Below are 13,818 nucleotides of genomic sequence, written 5' to 3'. Positions count from 1 at the left end.
TGCCATGTGGCTTGGGAGTATCTGAAGTATCTTGTAGTAGGTTGCTAAATCGGTATTTTTTTTTTCATAAGAAAAGGTTCAAATATATTATTTTGTCCCATTCCATGAGGATCAAAAGTCATCATGACATGATTATAATTTGTAATATGAGTAAGAAATATGTGGGGTCATGATCTCCATAAGCCTGTTTTTTGCCTCTTAATTAAATTTTGCTGATCACAGAAACATTGAAATAGACTATTAGCTTATAAACGATTTAAAAAAGAATTGGTAACTCTCATAATATGTGTTTTATGATTTTTATTTAAGAAGAGTCTATTTTGTGTTGCATCAAATTAGCCATTGTTTAGAATAAAGACCTGCATCACTTTCTATGAAATGCTTGCAAATGCCTTGATATTTTTTTCTGTTTAATATGAGCTATATCGCTTTGGATGGATTATTTAATTTCCTTATGTCAGAGTTCTTTCATTTTAAAGGAAAAGGTTTCCTTTCTTCATTCCCTTTTCTCTGACAGAGAAATATCTGTAACCAGACATTCATCCCCTTATACTCATTGCAAATTGTAGCCTGGAATTGTACTGGAGCTTTTACTGTGGTCACACGTTCTTTCTTCATGTTCAGCTCTCTCTCAAGCACGTGTTTTCATGAACATCTGTTCTAGACACTATCCGAGTTAGTAAAACTGGTTGTTTCATTTTTCAGTCTTAGCTATTCTTGGGGTAATATGCTAATGCTTGTATGAATGAAGGGTCTAGAAAAATACCTGCAGTGTGATTTGTTCATTTTTATAGCATGAGATAGTAGACTGGGTTGTGTGTATGGGGGAGTGTTTGTGCTTACAGAGAGGAAAAAAAAGAGTTTTGATTCTTCTTTAGCTAAATGTTATAAAACTTTAAAGCTTACATTTGAGCAATTGTTACAGATGGGTTAAATAAAATCCATCAATCCATTGTGTTTTTCCTGTTTCCATTCACTAGCGAAAAAAGAAATCTAAAAGAAGGAATGTTCTGTAAAGCCAGATATAAAATTTGGCTCAGGTTTACAAGTTAATAGTTCCTCTTTGCCCTGCATCCCAATTATTTTTAGGCCCTGGGACTCTGATGTCAAGGTAATCTGCAGGGCAGCTTTGACATTTTATCAGAAGTCAGCGGTCTCTCCCCTTCCTCTTCCCTCCTATCTTGTTGGCAACTGTCTCTGCGGAGAACCAACTCTGCTTCCTGTTTAAACGATTCACTTAATTCAATATCTAGCTTTTGACCCTATTTGCAAAAAATAGAGTTGTAAATGATTCCATTCATTAGCTGATACATTTTTTTTTCTGATAAGCATATTTGGGTCATTTGATGGTTAACCTTGGCTTTTGGTTTTTCGGGTCTGACGTGGAGGCTTAGCAGAGCAGAAGCGTCGCTTGACTGACCCAATGCCTAGTGCCCATTTCTGGCTGCAACAGAGAAAGGAGAAGCGAATATTCACCCCGCTAATATCCCCTGAAGCAAGGGGTGGCCTTGTGATAGTTCTGGCCAATGTGGCGGAAGCAGAATTCTGCAGAGGAGGGTTTTGGGAAGGAGCCAGTAGCTGCTGGCACTATTCCTTCCACTCCTTTTAGTCTTGGACATGGTTATGATGTCTGGATCCATGACAGTCATCTTGCAACTTTGGAACAATAAGCCAATCTAAAAATGGTAGAGCTGAATTATAGAAACAGCCTTGGTTTTTATCGTATCACGGAGTCCCACATTATGTAGGGGCTGCTTCCTTCTAGACATCACATATGAAAGATAAATCCTTTTCTGGTGGTTTCATACATAGCCACAAATTTTTCTGATGCTCCTCTCGTCAAAGAATGTCGTCTAATTCCCCTTCCCTTGAATACAGGCTAGCCTTATTAACTTGCTTCCAACAAATAGAACGTAGTGGAAGGGACACTCCATGACCCCATGCTAGGTCATACAAGGTGGTCTGGTTTCTGCCTTGTTCTTCTCTCTGACATGTGCCTTGGGAACCCTGAGCTGACATGTTAGAGGTCAGTGTACTTTAAAGCTGCCTTGCAGGAGACACCATGTGGGAGAACACAGAGACAGAGATGCCCGAGGAGCCCCAGCCTCAGGAGACCAGCCCTCAGCTCTCTGAGATTTCCCAGCAAGAACTGCCAAATGTGGGAGAGAACCAACCTTCCGAGGACTCTGACCCCAGTCTTCAAGCTGCCCTAGCTGATGTCAAGTGGAACAGGGAAGCTGCCCACCACTGACCCCGTCCCCAAGTGCAGATTCAGGAACAAAATAAATATTATTTTAAGCCACTAAATTTCGATTTGTTACACAGCAGTAGAAAACCACAATACCCTAATTTTTTTATGCTGCAGTTAGGTGGAGGCTTTGTTACTTGCAGCTAACAGCATGCCTACCTGCAACTACTTAGTGGTAGAGAAGAGTAAAAGGAATCACTAAAATGACCCTTTTGAATTACTCTATGTGCTAATTATCCATTGTATTCTTCTCTAATTGTAGCAATCAAAGTCACTGCAGTACTGACATCGTAATTTCTCACTGAAGTCAATGCTGATTTAGTTATATAAAAGTTTTATTTGCAACAGGACTGGGTTAACAGAAATGTAGAAAAGGAGGAATTTTAATCCAGGGCACCATACTGCTGTTTTTCTGCTCTTTTAGCATTTTGGTGATAACAAAGATAATAGCTGCTTCACCAGAAGGTAAAATTTGTGAGTCCCCAACTTCATCAAACTCCTATCAGTGTTTGAGGCTGTTTTTTTAAATAAAATGTTCCTTGCATTTGACAACTTTATTCTTCCATTGACATTTGCAGCTTTAAAAATAGATGAATATTTAATGTCATGTGTAATAGGCCACGTTCTTTGAAGCACATTCCCATTAGTTCCTGTTTTTTAAAGAATTGATGGTCACTCAGTATTATTAGAATTTATTTAGAGGTTTTAGTCATAAATTTATTTATAAAGCTAGCATATAGAAAATAGCAAGGTTACTCTAGAATAGTAGTCTTATCTTTACATGGAAGCTACAGTAGAAATTAAAAATATTTTATACCAAAGTAACATAATACTATTTCTAGTGATGGGAATTCCTAAGCAGTTTTGCAATATTGTTTGGGCAATTTTCTTATCCCATTGCACTGAAATTTTAAACCTGAAGGAACAGAACTGTAATTCCTGAAAGCTGGTTGCACAAAAGCCAATTTCAGTTTTATGTGTTTATTTACTCAACGTCCACATCCTTAAACTGTTGGCAACTTCACAGCTGGGTGGAGCAGCACAAATGTCATTGTGTTGATGATGCGGGGTGGGATGGGTGTGGAGGCAGGGTTGCGGCAGCAGAGGGGTCCTTGCACAAAGTTACATAAATGATATCATATGCAGAAGCAGCCTCTGGGGGTTAAAAATAGCTGGGCAGGGAGTGTCAGCCTTTCTTGGACCTGACTCCTTGATTTACTATCCTTAAGGGTCAGACCTATATTTCTGGGTGGGCTGGAGCGTCTAAGTGTACTCAGTTCCTAATAGCAACCCTGCACAATAGCTTAAAGAGCCTGGGAATGTTTTTTTGTCCCACGGCAGCAAGGTACTGCATGCAAAAGCTGAACCAACATCTCAGTGAGAAGCCAAAACAGGGCAGATGTTTCATGCTGGGCCTCAAATCTGGTTGCTTCCAGCATGATTTCCTTAAATGAACAGGAAACACAGAAAAACAGAGAAGACAACTGCTTTTCCGTGACAGCTCCAAAGCAGATGAAAACAAGCACTAATTTCCCATCATGGCTTTCTTCTCCCCATCCATCTTTTTTAGGGAACTGAATTAGTAATGCATGAGACAATGGCTTGCATTCATGCTACCTGATATTTTTATTTTTGTAACCTGTGAAAAATAAGCTGTCACTGCGTATCTACCCTGGTGTCAGAGATTCCTTGGGGCTGGTGTCATAATTTCCTTGGCACTGAGCCCCCATCTAGCACCTGAGAAAATATATATATAATAGACAGTCATGTAAGACCGTGGGAGTGGTGGGAGTAGCAGTGAAATTTAACCAAGTTCAGAAAACTACAGATACATATGAGATCTGCCACCTGCCTAGAGTGACCCTGAGCCCTGCACACTGTAATCTGTCAATCACTTGAGATCCTCACATCATTAAGGAGAGGCAGGTTTTTCTGTTCTTTGGCCATCATGTGCTCTGGACCTCCCTCGGTGGCATCCTTTGTGTTAGAACTGTTAGCATTAGTCCCGAGCTCCTTCAGCACCCTCTTGTAGCTAAGGCCTTTCCTTGGGTTTCTCAGATGACTATAGCGTCTGTAGTCACCACTCCACCCCACCCCCGGATTAGCAGATAGAGTCCATCAATTCCTCTGCAGTGCCACTGCCTCTTCCTAAAGTCCTGCACACCACCAGAAAACAGGAAACCTCCACCTGTATAAATAATTGCTTTTAGAAGCATGACTTATTCAAGGTGCAGCTAACTCCTTCCAGAGGCCTGAGTTCCCTCATTCACGGAGACAGTATTTCTCAAAGCATCAGAGCTACCTGAGACACTTGTTAAAATACAGATTGCCACTGAATCAGACTCTCTCAGGATGGGGTTGAGAGTCTATACATGTAACAAGCTCCTTATGCAGGCAGCTACTTCCATCTCAAGGCAAAGGTCTAAAGAACTAGTTAATTTCATCCCTGTACACATCAAGTTTGGGATTTCTTCTCTGGGGTGAGAATACCTTTTCACCCTCGCAGCTTGGAAACCTTAGGGAAAGCCTGTCAATTTCAACGACTAAGACACCACCGAACCCTTCAACTTGCAGCAGTTTCAAAACAAATGCAACTGTGCTGCCTGGGAGAAAACTGAGGCTGAAAACTTCACGGACCTTCATCCTTGGCCTTGGCCAACCTCCCCCATGCACCTTTGAGGAGCTCCCAAGTCATCTGTACTCTCATCTTCTCACTGTTCTGCTTCCTCTTCCTAACCGCCTCTGCCTTCCCACACCTCATGCTCAGCCCATTCCCTCCAGCCTCTGGACTTCCATTCCTGGTAGATTCCCGCAGCCCCCCTGGCCTCAGCTGAACTCTGGCTCTCCCTGGGGAGCTCTTCCCCCATAGTTCTCTCAAACGACAGCTGCCCCTTTCCCCACTTGCATTATGAACCACAGAGCTGGCGGTGGCAGGCCAGGGACACAGTTAGGAAAGGCTGCCAAAATTTTTTAGTAAAGGACCAGATAGTAAATATCTTTGTGGGCCATAAAGTCTGTTGGAACTACTCAAGTCTGCCATCGTAGCGCAAAAACAACCATAGACAGTAAGTAAACAAATCAACATGTTTGAATAAAACTTTATTTGTGGACATCGAAATGTGAATTTCATATAATTTTCACGTTACAAAATAGTATTCCTTTTTTTAAAAAATGTCAACCATTTAAAAGTGTAAAAACCATTCTTAGCGTGAGGGTCATACAACAGGGGCTGGGCTGGATTTGGCCTGTGGGCTGTAATTCATAGGTTCCTGATCTACACTCGTGTTTCTCAGACTTCAGTGTTCGTTCATGCCACCAGCAAGTTTGTTAAACTGCAGGCTCTGATTCAGTACGTCTAGGGTGGAACCTGACTTCTGCATTTCTAGTGAGCTCCCAGGCGACGTGAGTGCTCCAGCACCACACTTTGCAGGGCGAGGTACTACAGTCATGTGTAGAAGCTTCTCCTTTCTATAATAAAAATATCAAAAGTAGTTTAAGGATATAGGAAAATGCTTTCACTGTAACATGTGTCAGGTGGAAAGGCTGTAAGGAAATCGAGACAGTCGAGAGAGTGCTTTTGAAACAGATTCCCACTTACCAACTATATGAATCTGAACATATTTCTTAACCTTTCTCAGTTTCTGTTTATTCAACTGTAAAACAAGCCAACAATCATCTTTGCCTCTGATGGCTGTTTGGATTTTCACAAGATGATGCTTGTAAAACACTCAGCACCTAGCAAGTGCTCAATCTTACCCTTTGTTATATTTAAATTAAAAAAGGAAGGCACGAACCTATATATAACGAATAAGAACTTTAATTTTGAGTGCCTCAGGGGATTTCCTTGCCATTTCTTAGAAAACATTTGCAAGAGTCATGCTCATTCATTCATTCACGAAACATCTGCTGAGCTCCTACTTCTGCCAGGCAGTGTGCTTTGCTGACTCTGCCAACATGAATGGAATGTAAGTGCACATAAGTTGGGGGGTTGGAAACAAAAACCGATTTCAGCACAGGATAAGTGCTGGATGAGAGCATATGCAGAGTGCTGGGGACACAGAGGAAAGAGTGTTTGCTCTGCTGTGAGGAGAGGCCAGAGGGCGTCCACGCCGGGGGTAACAAACTGGGCTTGAAGGGTGAACATGAGCTGCCTGATGGAGGAAGAGGGAACAGGGTATGCAAAGGCAGTGGCAACCTCAGGGGGAGTCCAGAGAACCTAGACCATTGGAGTGTGTGGGAGTGACCAGGGGCAAGGCCTGACCAGTCAGAACAGGTGTAGGTCTGAAAGTCAGAGATTTGGACTGGCTGGGTACCAGCCTTGGGTGGGCTATTATCCCTTTTTGGAAAACATCCTGATAATTACCATGATATATGCCAGCAGAGAAAAGACAGTGCCAGAAAATCCTTGACCACATTTGCCAGAGTCACCCTTATAAGTAGTTGTCCAGGACCTTCCTTGGCATGGTAATAGCAGACCAAGTGTCTGTTACGGGGCCACTTTGCACAGTGTTGCTGGGGCTACAGCAGTGAGCTCTGGCATCTGCCATCAGAGAGTTTAACCCCCGGTATAGGAAATGGGTGTACAAATCCCTATACCACAGGGTGAGGGGAGGTGAAAACAAAATCTTGTAGAACTTTATAGGAATGAGAAAAAGATGATAAGGTGTTTGGATCTGGAGGATGGGAGCTCTGGGTGGGCTTCCTGGAGGAAGCAGCATTGGACTTGGCCTTGGAGATGAATTTTTCTGTCTCTGGGCGCTCCCTCTAGGATCTCCAGTTTGGTGGTGGTGGGGAGGAGGGGATTTGGATCTATTTGTATAAATAACTAACTTCTATCAAGGGCATGGGAACTAACAGCAGGTCCCAAAACTGACCTTCCAGTGCTGAGAAGGGGCCAAAAGGTGCCATCTGAAAGGACTCTGAACCTGTCTATCCAGGGGAAAACTTGCACTCAACACAAACTTGGATTATAACTCCAGAATTGAAATTTAGAAATGATTTCTGGCAGTATCTCTTTTGTCTTCTCTCAGTGATTCCCTGAGGCCTTCTGTCCTCCACAGCAGTTCTAAAATGGAGAGTTACGTAAGAGACGGAGGGGCCCCAGCCGCGCAGGGAGGCAGGCAGCTCGCTTGGGCTGGTCTATTTGTATCCTGACTCAAGGTGCCCTACGTGGCACGAGACTGACTCCAGCCTGTTGTCCTCTCTGTGAATTCCTCCTTTCTCAGTGGTATGGAATGGAGTTTTCTGCCATCATGCTCTCCTAAACCATGCCTGATCTTTTTTGAACTGATCTTTCTCCATCCTACCTGCCTCAAATCGGGATTTAGCCATGCTGGGCCTATCTGGTGACCCCAGAGGGCCTGAACTGAGTTGTTTGGCCCCAGGGGAGGTTTGGGCTTGGGGCTGAGGGTGTGGGAGGCGCCAGGGGGCTGTTCCCAGACCAGCCTGTGGACTAGGTTTGGGCTCAGTGGAGAGGGGTCTGCGGGCAGAGGCCCAAGGGGCTGTTTTGTCTAAGGAATTCTTTGAAACAAAGATTCATAAGCAATGTTGCTCAGAGTGAGCCCAGACATTATTGGTCATTTCCAGAGCTAGTGCTCACACAATCCTAACACCTTCCTTGAACTGGCTCAGCTTGGGTCTTTTAGGGAGAAAGGGACAATTTCTGCACGGAAGAGAGTTTTCTGCCTCCAGAGTTGCCGTTGGAGATCTCTTAAACTGTTCCTTGTGCAGGAAGCAGAATTCTTATGGAGGGCTGGGGTGAGAAGCTGCACCAAATGGTTGCTTGTGTAGCCAATATCCCTGATGAGGCTGGGATGCAAGGACATCAGACGCCTGTTTGTGGACACACATGAGATGTCCTTGGATGCTCCCAGATACACGCCTTGTAGACAAGATTGTGGAGGTCCCTCCTGGTATGATTGGGAGCACATATTAATACAATATGTGTTGTCATTATCAGTGTAAGCTCATTTTTACCCACTGGCTGGTGAGGCTTGGAGAAATCTGTTACGTTTGTCAATGTCCACACATACATTTGAAATCCGTATTGAAAGCCCTGCTCTAGGAAACAGTATTACCCAACCCAGCCAAGCCAGTCACAGACACTGGCAGGCACAGGTCTCTGTCAACAGGTGCCACGCTTTGTATGGATATGAATCATCAAACCTGCAATTATTTGTCAAAGTTTTCTAAACCACTCTTGTCAGTAAATAGCAGAACGGTATGCGGCTCTTTCTCATTGAATGGGGGAGCACAGTTGGCTGGGCTTTTATTTGTAGATGGTCTGTCTTGTTCCCTAGATGTGGAACTGGGACTTTGTCATTTGTTCACTTTGGTATCCTCAGTGCCTAGAACAGTGCCTGGCACACAGTAGGTACTCAATATTTGTGAATGAGTGAACACTTGGATTTTTTTGTATGAGTCGAAAGCCATCACTCTCCTTTCTCAGTTGCTGTTACTTCTGCCAAATCTGCTTGCGTCCCTGGCTTGTGGAAAATTACCTCCTCTCAGTGCAGAGACTGCGGGCAGAACCTGGGCATCATGGGTCTGCACATGGGTGTGGATTCTTGCAGAGACGCAGCGGCCCCTGCACTAGCAGATAGTCCCAAAGGCTCTGAGGGACTTACTTTCAGGCAGAACACTATGAAGCTCATCTTCCTTAAAACATGTTATTTTTTCCCACTATGAAAATAATACGTGCTTGTTAAATAAAGATTGGAAACGCTAGAAAAATATGAAGGTGGAAATATTACCCATAATCCTTTCACCCAAACCCAAATGCATCCTTCTCTTTCTCCTGGATTCTCAAACAGCTCTTAGACCTGCCCCTCTGCCTCCAATCCAGCCACAGGGCCTGGGAGAGCTCGTTCTCAAACACAGATCTTAAAACACTTCAAAGGCTTCCTGTTGCCTTTGGTGTCCACCACTCTACAGGGCTGGCCCTGCTTGTCTCTTCAGCTTCCTACCCCTCCAAGCCCTAGCACATCATGCGTGCGCCAAATGGAATTTCCTTCCATTCTTCAAACACACGGCACCTTCTCAAGTTCTCTCTCCTTGGAAGCCTCTCCACCTTTCTTGGTTCTATTCTTTCTCTCTTTACTCTCTGTTTCCTTGTCTGTGTTTGTGTCTTTTCATCTGTTCTTTCTCTGATTCAGCATTTAGAGACTACTTCCCCTAAAAGAACTTTCCTGACTGTCCTTCCCCTTTTCCTTGTCAAACACGAGTTTGGAGGTCCTGTGTGCTTCAAAAACCCATAGATTTCCCCCATCACATAGTTCCTCATATAGTATTTTAGTGTTTCTCTGTGAGGGCATTTTTCGATCCTCAGTCCCTCACCTAGCGCCTAGGTCATGTCACACAGCTCAATAAATATTGATGAAAATGAATTTAGAATGAATCATTATTTGTATTTTAAAAACATGTCCTTTTTAAATTTTTTTTTTTTTTTGAGACAGGGTCTCACTCTGTTGCCTGGGCTAGAGTGTAGTGGCATCATCATACTTCACTACAGCCTCAAACTTTTGGACTCAAGCCATCCTCCTGCCTCAGTCTCCTGAATAGCTGGGACTACAGGTGTGAGCCACCACACCAGACTAATTTTTCTATTTTTAGTAGAGATGGGGTTTCACTCTTGCTCAGGCTGTTCTTGAACTCCTGGCCTGAAGCTATCCTCCCACTCTGGCATCCCAAAGTGCTAGGATTACGGGCATGAGCCAGGGTGCCCAGCCTAATTTATTTTTTAATTGACAAAAATATGTATATATTTATGGTGTACTAGAAACATTTCCTCTTAACTTTTTCTTTAATCACATTGTATTTTCTGTTTTATATAGGTATAATTAATCATGTAAATTTAATGTTATAGGTCATATCACATAAAACTTTTAGTCTTAACGTTTTTTTGCTTACCATTAGATGAAGTATTTTCAATTTTGCCCAGTCTTCATATACTTCGTTTTTAATGACTACATACTATTCTGTCAAGTGGATGTACTTTAACTTACAAATCTTCTATTGTTGGAAATATGGACTTTTTAGATGGTTTAACTTCCTGCAATTTATTAATATTTTTGCCAGAATATCTCTGGATATCTTTGGGCATAAAACTTTTTCATAGTTTGAATTATTCCCTTAAAATACCCAAAATAAAATTTTAAGTTCACTGGGCATTTAAATTTCATAATGCTTGTTGCCTAATTGCCTTCTCAAAGTGTTATTTATCAATTTCTATTGCCACCAGTAATTTATGCAAGTGCTCATTTCACTCACCAAGGTCACTTCCTTCTCAACCACTAAAAACTTCCAAAGAACATAGAGCTTCCAGAGGCAGCAGCACGGAGGACCCAGGGCAGACATTTGCCTCTGTCCTCTCTGTCTTCTAGGGTGGTGTCTCAGTTCCAGTTTGTGGAGGGCAAACTTCCCTGGTTCTCATCCCACCAGGCTGTGCAACCTTGAATAGTGTAATCACTCTCCGAGCATGTGTTTCTTCCTTTTAGGGGAGTGACAGAGCCCTAAAGTTGCTGTGTTTATTTGATTTCAAATCCTTTAAATGGACCTAGGGCAACATCCACTCTCACTTCCTACCCTTCCATCAACACACAGGCACACAGGGACACATACATACACCCCTGAGGGCAAACCCCACGGAGACCATCTTCCCATTCACCTTGTCTTTTTCTTGGCTCTCTGATTCCTTTGCTTTTTCCTACAGTTCCCAGCCTTTCCCTCTTTCCCTTGCTCCCTTCTTCCTCCCTTCCCTCCCTCCCTTCTTCCCTCCCTCCCTTCTTCCCTGCCTTCCTTCCTTCCCTCCCTCCCTTCCTTCCTTCCCTCCCTCCCTTCCTTCCTTCCCTCCTTCCTTCCTCCATTCATCCAATAAATTTATCAAGCACCTACTAGCCCAGGCGTAAGTGCTGGGATACATGGAGAAAAAGGCAGCAGTAACTCCTGCCTTCATGGACTTTACATTCTAGTGGGGAAGACAGATTGGAAAGAGCAGCAAACAAACCCATACATTAAAAAGTTACACACTGTGATGAGCATTATGAAGGAAACAGACAAAAGGCTAAGAGTGAGAACATCGAGAAAGATCTTTCGATAGAGTAATAACCTCCTCTCTCACACTCTCTTACCCCTCAACCCCGTACTGTGCTTTTTGCTCACAGTACTTACCCCCACCTCTGGCAGAATACGTGTAATAGTTCCTGGTTTATTTGTTTATTGTCTGTCTCCACCAACTCAGACGCAAGCTATGCTAGGGCAGGGGCTTTGCTCTGCACTGCTGTGCCCGGCCACCACACGTTTCCATGGCCTTTGCTGGGTGACTAGGAGTGGGGGCCTCGGGAGGTGTGTAAGGATGAGAAAGGGCTGTGTGGAAGGGAGGTGGTGTCTGAGGTCCAGGCTAGGAAATGTCATGTGCAGAGGCTCTGAGGCAGGGGAAGGGGGTCAAAAGGAGCCTGGAGCGGCTGAGTCAGGGTGAGCCAGGGGCGGCAGCACTGGTGAGGTTTTCCAGGCCTCAAAGGCCCTGGCCTGGGGTTTGGATTTCATTGAAAGGGCAATGGGAAGCCCCTGAAAGCTTCCCTTTGATGGGACATGGGATACACTTCCCTGTACTGGCACTGACTGAAATAGTAACATTTGGGTGTGTGGGGTGGCGGTGGGGAATCTGCGTGGTGAGTTCTTTGTTTTCATCCTGTGATCCACATTCTCCCTGTTGTGCATGACCATACTCCTTCCAAGCCTAGCGTTTTAGGACCCTGTGATTATCGGGCAGCTAACATATAACTGCGCCACCCCCCGCCAAATTCCCCTGTTTCCTTACATTTTGATATCCACCCTCTAGTGCTGACCCAGATGGAAACCTCACTCCTGAAGCAGAGTCCAGAGCTGCCGTTGTTTTAGGATGACAGTAGATCCGACTCAGATTTAGTGATTTGTATTTTTTTTGTGATTTTTAACATGAAAAGTGGAGTCATGACTTTCCCTTAAACTCTGCAGTTTGGCCTGATGACGGAGAATTGTGTCCAGCCTGGTTTATTTTTCTCAGACCTAGTGGGGGTCTGGTTGGGAGTCTTGCTGTGAGGATTCAGCCCCTGTAGGAGCAGCAGAGGCCCCTCACGAGGGGCATCTCTGGAGAGATCTCTGGAGAGGCCCACTGATTCCCAGCCCTTGGCATCCAGCAGCCTTCCTTGGCAGATACCTTCCTTGTGGCCTCGGGGCCCTGTGGCGTTGGTGCTGGTCCTTCAGCAGTCCCCACAGCTGACCACAGCGCCTTCCCATTCCACAGGCACCTCTTCCTCATCACAGGCCTGCTTCCTTCTCACCCACCTGCTTGCGGCCTGGCTTGCCTTGGCCTCCCATGATCAGCATGTCAGCTCCCCTCAGTTAAGCCACATCATTTGTCTGCCCTGGGGGCCCTATTTTTCTTTCCCCCATCCTGGGCCTTGAGCAAACCTGAGAATTCACGGGATGCACAGAACTGGGAGGTTTGCAAGTAGCACAGAGTAAAGCAGAAAGTGCAGATGGGGAGTTGGCCAACTCAGGAGACTGTAACCCGAGGTACATAAGAGATACCCTTTGTCTGCTCCATGGAGGGGGTGGGGGGTCATTTTCTGTTTTGGTTGTGAGCAAATAGCCCTGCATAGATCCAATTGTCATAATTGAGTTAACATTTACAATAGCCTTAGTGTGGCACATATTTAATAGAACACCTAAATGTTACTGGGTTGCATGGCGATTAGGCACACCCTGTAGCAATGTACCAATGTATTATTTCTTTTATTCACTTTGTTTTTCTCATCTCACTTTACTTCTCCAGCATCTGTGTTGGCATCCATGGTACGCCCTGTTAATGCTGTATCAATATCATATGAGCACATCGCACTTTGTAGCAAGTGGCACCCTGAAGAGGAAATCAGACAGAGTCCGCACACATAATTAACAAGTGGAAGGGCCAGTGCCGTGTTCCACTCCTGCTGTTCTGACTTCAGCCCATCATTCTTTCCACAGGGACCTGCGCTGTTGTATAACCACTCTCCCCAGCACACCTGGAAGTCTTTCATGCGCCAACAGCAGCTGCGGAGTGGCTGGGGGAAGGGTAAGGACATGCTTGCAGCAAAGTGAAACAGAGCTGTGGATCCTGGGGGCTGTGGTCTTCAGGCAGACGGGGACGGAATCTGGTTACAGTGGGCGGGGCTGGCGGCACAGTCCGTGCTCTGTATTTCCACTCCACCCCTGCGCTGAGAGTACGTCGAACAAGTTTATATCAGGATCAGTCTTATTATAATATCAGAAGAAATTTTCTGGTCAAAGAATGGCCCCTCTCACTCGCATATTCCCAAAGAGAGCATTTTACTGCAAAATGGGAGTCAAAAGGCACAAAGATGAGAAAATAATATAAAGAATCTTACCTTTGGGTATCTGGCAGGGTAGGCAGAGAATGCCTTAGGAGGGTGGGAGCCGGTAGCGCAATTAATGGTAGGGTGGGGTGTGGGGGTGGGGTGTGGGAGTGGGTGGGGGGGTCGGGGGGGGGCAGGGAGCAGGGGTGTGGTGGGGGGATGGAGAGGAAGCCAAAG

Source organism: Eulemur rufifrons, chromosome 16 (assembly GCF_041146395.1).
Source record: "Eulemur rufifrons isolate Redbay chromosome 16, OSU_ERuf_1, whole genome shotgun sequence".
Taxonomy (NCBI): Eukaryota; Metazoa; Chordata; class Mammalia; order Primates; family Lemuridae; genus Eulemur; species Eulemur rufifrons.
This window is presented reverse-complemented; position numbering follows the sequence as displayed.